This window comes from Toxotes jaculatrix, chromosome 11 (genome assembly GCF_017976425.1).
Source record: "Toxotes jaculatrix isolate fToxJac2 chromosome 11, fToxJac2.pri, whole genome shotgun sequence".
NCBI classification, from domain to species: domain Eukaryota; kingdom Metazoa; phylum Chordata; class Actinopteri; family Toxotidae; genus Toxotes; species Toxotes jaculatrix.
The window spans coordinates 13,869,304-13,880,202 of record NC_054404.1 but is presented as its reverse complement, the minus strand read 5'-3'; positions in this window follow the sequence as shown (position 1 = coordinate 13,880,202).

The following is a 10,899-nucleotide window of genomic DNA, read 5'->3' as shown; positions in this document are numbered from 1 at the left end:
CAAAAGTGGATATCAAATTAACATTAGCCCTGCTTGAAAGAAAAACAACCCCCTCATTCTTCTGAATGAGATCATTCTGTCACTGTTCTCTTGGTAGTTTACTTTGCAGAGTGAACACTGTGCAATCATTGTGTCAGAAGATAACATAAATCCTGCTATGATAAGTTTTCAAAGTTGTAAAATCTAGTCTCATAGTATTTTAACCCACTGTGCAGTTTTGGTATCTGATAAGTTCTCTCTCTTAAACCAGCCTTCCTGGATCATATTTCCTTGTCTGGCTGGGTACCTGAAGCAACACACCAACAACAACAAAAACAACACAGCCCATTGTGCTTTTGTTTTTTTTTGTTTTTTTTTTTACATGCAGGACTGTTTTCATTCTAAACATCTCCTAAGAGATGCACTTATCAACAGTCTCTCCATAGAGGCATTCATGGTGTGGCACTTGGTTGTCCCCATGAAAAGTGACAGAAGTATCTATGGGAAAAATTAAAAAGGAGAGCTAAAGAGAGACTCAATGTGTGCATTCTCCAAGATGACTTAACTGAAAGCACTGAGTGTTTTTTTTTATTTGTTTGTATCAAGTTTACTAGTTCAAGAACGTGATGTACATATCCAGTACAAATGAGCCGAATTTCTCAACACTGAAAATCAGAGTCAATATTACACTTTTGAAACATTGATCTCTATTCCACTGGTTGTCCTGTGTCCTGACAAGCCTAGCAGAAACCTGTTTACATACCACCACATGCTAATGCTAAGATAGCCCTGGAGGAACTACATAACCAATAACCAGCTGAATGAACATCCAGAGGGAGCGGTGATTGTGGGAGGAGACTCTAATCACGCAGAACTAAAGACGACACCACAAAACTCCATCATGTCACATCTCACTGGAAATGACTCCATCCTAGAAACCTCTAATCTATAGATCAAGATCAGTAAAACTGTTCAAGTATGCAGTACTGAAAACAGAGTGTCCTCTGTGTGGTGTGCCAGCTGCACTGCTGAGAAGAGAGGGACTTGGTGGTAGGACCAGGTGATAAAAACAGCCCAGAGGATTATGGGGGCTGTTCTCCCAAACAGGACACAGTGTATGTCAGCTGTGTACAAAAGAAGGGTAGGAAGATCAAAAAAGAACCCAACCAATCCAGGTCAGTCTCTTTTTTTTCCCCTTGACGTTGAAGAATAGAAATGGAGCCATCAAAGCCCAATCTAACAGACTGAAGAACAGAGCAGCAGCCTCCATCACTGTTGCCGCCATCATATCTCACGTCTCATATCTTGTCAGATTTAGTCATTAAATTATCAAAATTGGAAGATGCGGCCAACGCAGAAAGGTAGTTTTGGTGGCATTAAATAATTCCACAAGCACTTTGTTATACTGAAGCTTTTACTCCACCCAGATCCCATCCATTTAAATTCAGTTGCCTCAGTCAAGACATGAACCTTCACTGACTTACCACATCCTAACACTGACCGTTGTGCTGTTTAAAATGCACAACAAAGTTTGACTGCCATAGTTCCCTTATATCTTCTCCCACGAGAAATGGACCCACATTTATGCTTTTATTGAGCCATGTCTTGTTCAGCTGACAGATTAGCGTGAGAGTATGATAGTCTTAAAACACATCTCAGTTCACAGGCTTGGTTCAGTCTTGTGTAGCTCTGTCCTGCATAGCAGTGGGTATGGATAATATCATAGTTCCCCTTTCCCATGTCTTCTGTCCATCCCTGTCTCTCTGTGTGTGATTGTGTTGTGGGCTTGACTCTCCTTGCTCTCTCCTAGCTTCCTGACAATCTGCCTGCACACCTGCAATCCAACTACTCATTAGCCCAGCAGTATATCTACCTTGGTTCTTCATCCACTCTTGGCCAGATTGGTTTCAGCCAGTTTGGTGTGACATATCCAGGCTCCTTTGAACAGTGTATTTTAATTTAAACTCCTGTGTATTCTCAGACGTAACCTTTTTCTCCTTGTGTTCCAGGATCACCACGTACCCGCCAGCTACCTGCTCGTCTTTCTGCCTGCCTGTTTCACCTTTAACACAGAGCAGCTCCGCTCCACCGGCCTTCAGCTTCCCTCAACCCTCCTCTGCCTGTTTTCCCCCATTCATTGTCCTGCCTGCAGGTCAGTCATCAAGTCCCACTCACAGCTCTTCCTTCACCCTCACAAGCTTATTAAAGGATATTGGTCTTTGAGTAGCAGTCATGTTAAATGATTTACATGAGGGGGTGGACAAGTCAGTTTGAACATTTTAAAAAAAACAATAAAAGAAAGATTGTGACATATACCATAACCCTCATACACGAATTAAGTTACTTGACCATATATAAAAAAATAATAATAATAATAATTATATGCATGCAAGCATGCACATGCACTAGAGACGCTGGGGCAGGGGGCTGCCTAGTGCCATGGTCGCAGAACCCACAACCCTCCGATCTCAGGCCAGTCCAAATATATATATAAAATTTAATATATACAGAAAACACAATCGCTTTGTATTATGCAATTAAGAGAACTTATCTTGTAATTGTGAGATCTAATATATTTTCTTTAATGAAGGCATGGTGCTTTTGTATTTAAGTGACCATTAGTGCAAACACAAATAGTATGTGATGTGTTAGTGATGTGTTCACAGTGATATGCTAAGGATTCACTGCACTTTGGTCACCATGTGTTTACATCAAAGCATGCCAATGATTCATATGAACCAATTAGAGAAAAGGAGAACTAAGTAAAGATTCGTGTCCACTTATGGAGGTTTCCATCGTCTTTGAAGGTTTCTTAATGAAAACAGAGTCTCATTAGTCTCAGCATGTGTTCAGCTTCCCTCACAAAAGATTTAAAGACACCTTACAAAAGGTTTTCCAGTGCTCTCTTATAAAACTGCATTAAAATGGTCTGAGAAGTATTGTTGCCGGTTTAATTGAACAAATTAATAACAAATACATAGACTACTGCAACAATATCTACCAACAAAATGCAGCCCACAGCTTCTCTTCATCTTTTACATAAAGCCCGTGAAGTAGAGCCGAGGTGTTGAAAGCAATCACATAAATTTGTATCCAGTCGTGCTCTTAACACTACACTGCAGCTCCTAATCCTGGTGTACGTAGCACCAAATATCCTAATAATGCTAGTGAGATTAAAGCAATGCCATTTTGTCTTTCAGTTGCCATTTCTGCAGCTTTGTTGTTTTGTTGCTAATCCTGTGACACGATTGGTCTACATTTCAGAGTACTATGACATTTATGGTATACGCCGACTGTTTACTGCTTATTACCTTCTCCTTATGAAGGTCCTTGATACATACGTACAGTGCAGCTGAAATAATTAAATCCAAGTGGAATTTCTTATCTTTGTGTGTTTATGATTACATTATAATAAGCCATTGATAATTTTTCATTTCCTTGTTTTAAAATGAATCATGGCTATATGTAATAGTATATTAATTAAACCCAATACTGTCCAATATCTACCCTTTGATGGCAAACCAAGTCAGCCATGTCAGTTAATTTATTTGAATGAAAGGCCAGATTGTTGATACAGTCCTAAAAACTGCACCCACAAAGAGCTATTTGTGTATTTCTCTAAAGAGAAAAAACACATCTGTACCAACAGATATAATAGATTATTTAATGGTTGGTTAAAAATAAATTATTTTTTTGATATGTTTTCATATTTCCTATCTTGAATGTCAAGTTTTGCAGGCATCACAATTAAAAACATACTTCAATTAGAGACCATCTTGTGTCACGCTCACACCAGCTGTGACATCCGTCACCATGTTGACATTCCAACCCATGAGTACTCAGTAGTCATTGTCACAGTAATGGGACCACACCCATCTTTGAACACAGGCCTTCATTTCAGTCTCAACTACACACCTGTAATGTTTTGTGAATGCATCTTGCTCGGTTGTGACACTATCACAGTGAAAAAAAATTGTCCACAGACAGACAGTCATGTAAACACCCACCAAAATACTCAAAACTGTCTCTGTGGTTGTTTCCGCCACACCAGGTGTCTCCAGGACCACATTTTGCCTCGATGGCACACACACAAATACACACACTCAGTGTTGCAGCTGGTAATTAGTTTTTCCAGTCCTTCTTCTTTGTCTCCTTTTCAGTTCCAAGAGTTTTTGCGAAAGCACTGATATCAAAAAGCTCCACTCACCACTTCATACATATGCTACATTCAGGGACACTGTAAGAGTTACAATGAGGCATGAGTGCCTTGATATCTGCTTTTTTAATTTCTGAATTTATTTAGCACTGATTATTTTAGGACCTCTATGCAAACGGATTTGAGCCAGTTGAAATGATATTGATATCCTGGACATCTGTTTTGATGAAATAATGGAAGTAACCCAGTAAAAGCCTGTCATTGAGTGCTGGATTGGTGAGGGTCAGGGCTAATGCACCACAGTCCTTTCTCCTGCTGTGCATGCTGGCAGGAGATTTACAGTCTTGATGTGCCACACTACCTCCTGTGATGATGTTCTGCAGGGTGTTGGGACATGTGGAACAGTCATGTGAGGACAGTGTAGCTCAAGCAGCAGCAAACCAAAAAAAAAAAAAATTGTGGATCACCTAAAGCATTAGTCAGTTGTGGTCACATTCTTCTTTTTTTATAACAAATCTGATCTTGCTAAAGTCATACCCCAAACAGTGACAGTCCAAAAACAGCTTGGCAACTGTAACTTTGTACTGCAGGCCTGTCAAGAACTGGATTTCTAGGAGTCTGGTTTATCCCACATGTAATGACAGAACATCAGATTACACTGTCTTTAGCCTTTTCTTACACTGATAGGACTAACTTAGGTTATCAAATGAGTGAAATATTTGGATGCTTTCTATATTTCAGTAATGAACTTGAGTCTGGCATCTCAAGCTGCTTCCTGAGATTTTCCTCACATCAACACAGGAGATAAAATGTTCTTAAAAGGTTTGATGAGTGGGTGACTAAACATAATTGAAGGATACAGTAAGTTATGGCAGTAGTGTGGGAGGAATTCAGCCTATTGCCCTTGATCACCTATAATGCAGTTCAGTACAATATACATGCAATAAACCCTGTCTTGACATGTGTCAGAGAGCAACTTCATGGTCAAGATTTAGGCCCACCGCACCTACATAAGTACATAAAGTTCAAGTGTTTGTATGCCACTGAGATTCTGCAGTACAAAACTCTCTATCTTGTACTCTAAGATCCTTTCTGTAAAATACAAGTTAAGTCTCTTGTGCCACACTGACCTGAACACCATTAAAAATCACTCACAGGTACAAAACTACAATTGAGAAAAGCTCTTTTCACAACAGATGCAGTCAGTAGTTACCTGTGGTTGCACAGCATCTGAACTGTTCCACTTAAACTCCTGCTAAATCTAAATCTACTGTCAGATTGAAATTGGACAGAAAAGGCTGAAATCACACAGAAATTAATGTTTTGGTGTCAAAAATATAACAAAATATTCTAAATATATTTTTATTGGATAACACCAGCAGGATAAATGTCTAAATTATTCTTAATGCCAGAACTGTTTCTGCCTCCCAGATACAGACAGACGTTGCCTGACAAAAATATTTCAGTGCTCCACAAAAGACCAAAGCTCAGTATATCCCTTTGTTGATTGAAACATTCCTGTCGTGCCGAGGGTGAGTGTGGGAATCCAGAGGTCAGGTGCGTTAGCAGAAGGTGATAATGGAGGAAGGAGAATCAGGTGTGTTAGTGGGAGGTGCTCAGGTAATAAAAGGCAAGATTGAGGGGTAGTAGGCGTCTCTGTCATGCTCCTCTTGTAGGAGGAGAGAGGGAGAGCAGGTTTAACACGGTTCCTAAATATACACTTTGGTAGTTTAAAGTACAATAGGAAAACTGAGGGAACAGTACATTTCCAGATTAAGTGAAATTGTGTTAAACATTGGGGTTACAAAAAAAACTGTGCAGTGAACGTTACAAGTCTGCCACCTCATTGCCCACACTGTTACTTACGTAGCATATGATTAATGTCTGAGAGAGATTTTAACTGTTTTTCCATTTTTTAGGTGTTTCAGAGGGTAGCTGAGACACCCACACTGAATGAAACTGAAACTCATTTTTAGCCCTAATGTTTATAAGCTGCTTTGGTATTTGCCACAGTTCCTGTAAGTGTACAACACGTTACAATCAAATGAACACATCCACTGTTTTCAGGAGAAGGGAATATTTGATCCTAAATAGAATGTAACCTTTAAGTTTTTAGCTTATGCATATTTAACAAGTAAATGTTTGTATAGGAAGTCACAAGTAAAAAAAAAAAAAAACAACATTGCGGCCATTCATAGTCCAGACAGTGATTACGTTTCATGCAAAACATATTCACTGTTTGAGTTTAGATGTGTAGAAAGATAATTTCTAAGAGGTAGCATTGGTGATGGTGATGGTACATCTTAATGCCATTTTTAGGCCAGGGTTTCTCTTTTCCTTTTATTCATCATGTCATCATCATCATGCTTATCTGGGCCCAGGCCCAGGTCGCAGGGGGGAATACTGCCCAGTCCTACGGCACCTCCCACAGGTGGTGGGCCCATGTGAGGCGGTGCCGCCCGGAGTGGGGTTTAAACCCACAATCCCGAGAGAGTGAGTCTCATGCTCTACCAACTGAGCTAACCAGACGGCCCTTTTATTCATAGAGTTGTTAAATATGTTTAATGAATACTTTAAAGGTCATGACTAGACTTGACTTATAATGCTGCAGAGGAAAGTTGCAGCTTTGCAAGTTTCAACTTGTCGTGAATCTTTGGTGGAAACTCTCCTTAAACATCTCAACATATTTTCTCTTTTTATTTCAGTTTTGTGTCAGTAATTCTATATAAGTTTCTTTGTCAGTCATCCCTCACTGGCTTCCCACAAAGAAAACAGTGACACAGTAGACACCACCATAGGTGTATAAATCCATGTTTGTGGGTGTTTTTTTTTCTTGCTGTAGACACAGTCACACAGTTGAAATCATGTATCGTGTATCAAAAATCTCTTCACGAAACCCTTCATTGATCTCAAAATGCAGTTATATATTAGTTATAAATGCATTATAACAGTACAGGCAGGTTTTACATACATCATCTGCAGGTATTTCATTGTCAGATTCTAGATATAAATAGCACTGCTCAAACAATGGTTCAATCATAGATGAATATGTAGTCTATGTATATTTTTCCGGGCATGCCACATGTCAGCAAAATATGCAGTGGATGTGATCTGTATTCTCACAAACATATCCGATCCTGCTGATTATGTTTCCTCACATTCCACTATAGAATGACAGCCATGCCAGAGTACACCACACTGTTGTGAACTACATCTGAATGCAGTGATATTGTGCCCACGTCAGATTCCTAATGATGGATGGACCTTCTCTGTCTCACAGCAGGTTATGTGGCACACAGCCAAACACATTAGTGGGGTGCAACAGCACCACACAGAGATCTCTTTTCTTCTGTTTACTAAATGGGTTTGATGCCAAATCATCCCTGTGTGCTCGCAGAACAGCGTGTGGTCATAATCACACAGGTCTCCAGCGATAAGAGTTGGTTCAAACACAATTTCTGACACTTTCTGAGACACTTTCACCCTCAGTTTATATGAACTCATTGTGATGAGTAAACTTCCTTCTGAGATAAAGAACTTTAGAAAATAGGGGGAAAGTCTTTTACTTTTAGAAAGTATCTTACAAAGACAAGAAAATTGCTGTGTGAAGCAAAAGTGCTGTAAATTGTGGGTGATTGGTCGGTTGAACTGATTGACTGATGGTTAATCTTGCTCCTAAACACCTTCAGATATCTCACTCAATGAATTGTTGATATGGTGTGCTTAATGCAGTTTCACAGCGTTAATTTGTTTCATGCACAGTGGATGCACACCTTACAAATCCACATGTAGCATTAATGTATACAGCAGATGTCCCTGGTGTTGTCAGAGAACGTACAATTATCCTTGTCAGATACAGATATTGATGTCGACCACCATCAGGATGAATTCTAATAAGATTTGTGATCACCTGACTTTCCTGTAGTACCATCATCAGATCAGTTTTTTTCATTTGTTCGTATGTTTTTTGTTGTTTTGTTTTTTCCAAAATTGGGATTAAGGGTGAGGATGTCTGAAACAGTCCCATAGGTCGTCTGTGCAAGCAACTTATTATGATCCATAGTTTTATTGTTAGGTGAACTCTAGCACCTATAGTAATTATGATAGGAGCAAAGGAGGTTAGGAGATGTAGTATATAGAGCTACATTAAGAGGAGGTTAGGGGTGGATAGATGGACGGGTTGACAAGACAAAGGACTTTGAAACAGGTGACCACTGTTTGTGGCCTGTTTGAAATCAATAATTGTTTCTGTTTCTTCTAACCATGGCCATTCCACAACTGTAAAGGTGACTTTATTATTGTAAACACGATAGAAAGGTCCTCTAACATTGAGGAAGGACTGATTTTTAATGCAAGCTGACATGTCAGGCTTCAAATGTAACCATTCAAAGTTATGAGTATTTATTAAGTTCAATATTAAAATTGGAATAATGAAAACAAAACAAACTGATAACTGCTCTTTGTAATTGTTCTTGCAGAGAAGAAAGTAGCATAAAGTGACATATAGTTAAGGACTGTGTAACATTTATGCAAATATAAAAATGTTTACACTTGTGAACATTTCATGATGACAAATCATGATGAATAGGCTAATAGAGCAGCAGACAGACCACTTTGCTGCACTAAATTTCTAGGGACTAGTCTCCCCTAAAGAGAGAGAGGGAGTTTGACATATAATCGCTGGCTTTAGCCTGGGGTTTGGGTTCAGTCTGGCTGGTCTGGCTGAAGGAACGGATATATCAACACATATTATTACTTCTTTTCTCTGCCAGCTCTTACTTTTAATATTCATATTTTTAGCCCCATTAGTTGTCTCATGACAATTCTTGGATGTATTTCCATGAAATTTGGTGCAGAAGAAGATGACTAAATCTATGGTGATCCCATATTAACTTCAGTGCTGTAGCATGGTCCTTTATTTGGATTATTTTGAAACTCTTCTTTGCTCAACAAGAAATAGTAACCGGTCCCAAAGTCGCAGTTAGAGGATCAGGCATAAACATGTTTTATTGTGTTTGTCACAATGGCTCCCTGGACTGTTTCAGTGTTTTAAAAAATTCATGTGAAAACCATTTTCATGAAAAGTTCACAAGAGCAGCCTAAACCCTTTACTGTGCTGGTGCAATTCAGAGATGTACAGTGTTGCCTCACTTAGCATCCACAAACACTGAAGAGTATAAGCATAATATTTACAACTGTGTGTCCTCAACCTCCAGAGGGAAATTTGCAGCATGGCCGCTGACTTTATGACCATGTGGGATTTAAAGCACTGCACAGAGGCCAAACCCATATTCTGGAGTTTTAACAGTTTTATCAATTTCAGAAAACACTGCCCAAAAAAACAGTCCACAATAACAATCTGAAAAGAAGTTGTTTTTTTTGTTTTGTTTTTTTGACACGCTTCCTTAGATTTTCTCTGAAATTGGAGGAGTGACTTGTCGACTGTGGCCCCATCATTTATGCTTGTGAGGGCAGCTGACTGGCACAGCTGGTGTAGGAAGAAGCCAGAGACACTGGTGGGTTCACATGTGCACCCTCTGCTTCAAACCACCTGATCTCAGGTTCAACAACTGCAGCCACAACAATGTTAAATCAAGGTGGCCACAGGTGTTGTGTTGTTCACCAAAGTTTTGCTCAAAACAATTAATCTTTTGGCTGAACTGAATCACTTCCTGAAAAGATCTGGTCATTTCTCAGTTCACTTGAGCTCTCAGTCAGTTGTGAGCTTGTGATTCAGACCATAGATTCGTAGGGATGCACTCAGATCCCTGCCACTCCTTTCTCCAAGCTATTGGCTATAGTCAGGAGTTAGCACAAGATAATCAGTGGCCTAATTTCTTCAAGTTCCCTGTTGTTTTAACAAACTTTAAGTGGCTTCAGTGGCTCAAACTGCTTGAACCAGGTTCAGCAAGTTCAAGAGTCATGCCAAACTGTAGATCAGTTAAAAAGAACTCATTATAAGTCAGCTTCCATCTCTAATATTCATTGAGGAAACTTTTAAAATATCAAGAATTATGAACAGAATTTGCTGTGCTTGTTTAAAAGATAGCATGTCCAATGCCGGGGATCGTGAGGAATATATTCTTTTTGTATGTGTTTATGTTCAGTGTGCATCTACATAATCAGAACTCCGTTCAAGTGCTCAACAAAACTTTCATACAAATCTTTTTGATGAACTGACTGTAGTGATTCAGGACAATGAAAATAACTTCTTTGAACGCCACTGGTGGCCAAAAGGAAGTTCATTCATGTCATTATGGTTTTCAAATCTGAAAAAGGGTCTTTTCCTCAATTTGTTGTTGTCAGTGACATTCTTTAATGCTTCTCGAAGCGGTCCTCATTTTCCTGCCGCGCTCTCAGGATGGAATTGCTGCCAGAACTCAGCAAACAATTTAGTTGCAAAGTCCCGTCACAAAGAACTTTTTCTCTCTAACTGCCTCATTCCGCTGTTCAGGTCCTCAATAATGATTTGGACAGGCCGACAGGGTCTGATTGTGCAACCTGATATCTATCAGACGGAGTGTCAGCTCTCCTGTGAGCACATCGCAAGGGAGCAAAGTAGGTGTCAGACTGAGTCTCAGTGCCACTCTTCTGCTCATAAACCCCTGTGTTGACAAATGAGACCAGTAATCAAACTTAACATAAATCCACAATCCATCTTAAAATGTCCCGGGTCACATGCCAAGCTTAAGTGTTATATTCCATGTCATTTACTCCAGTCTCAAGGTTCCAAATTATATTTTTTAAATTTTATCATGAGCTCT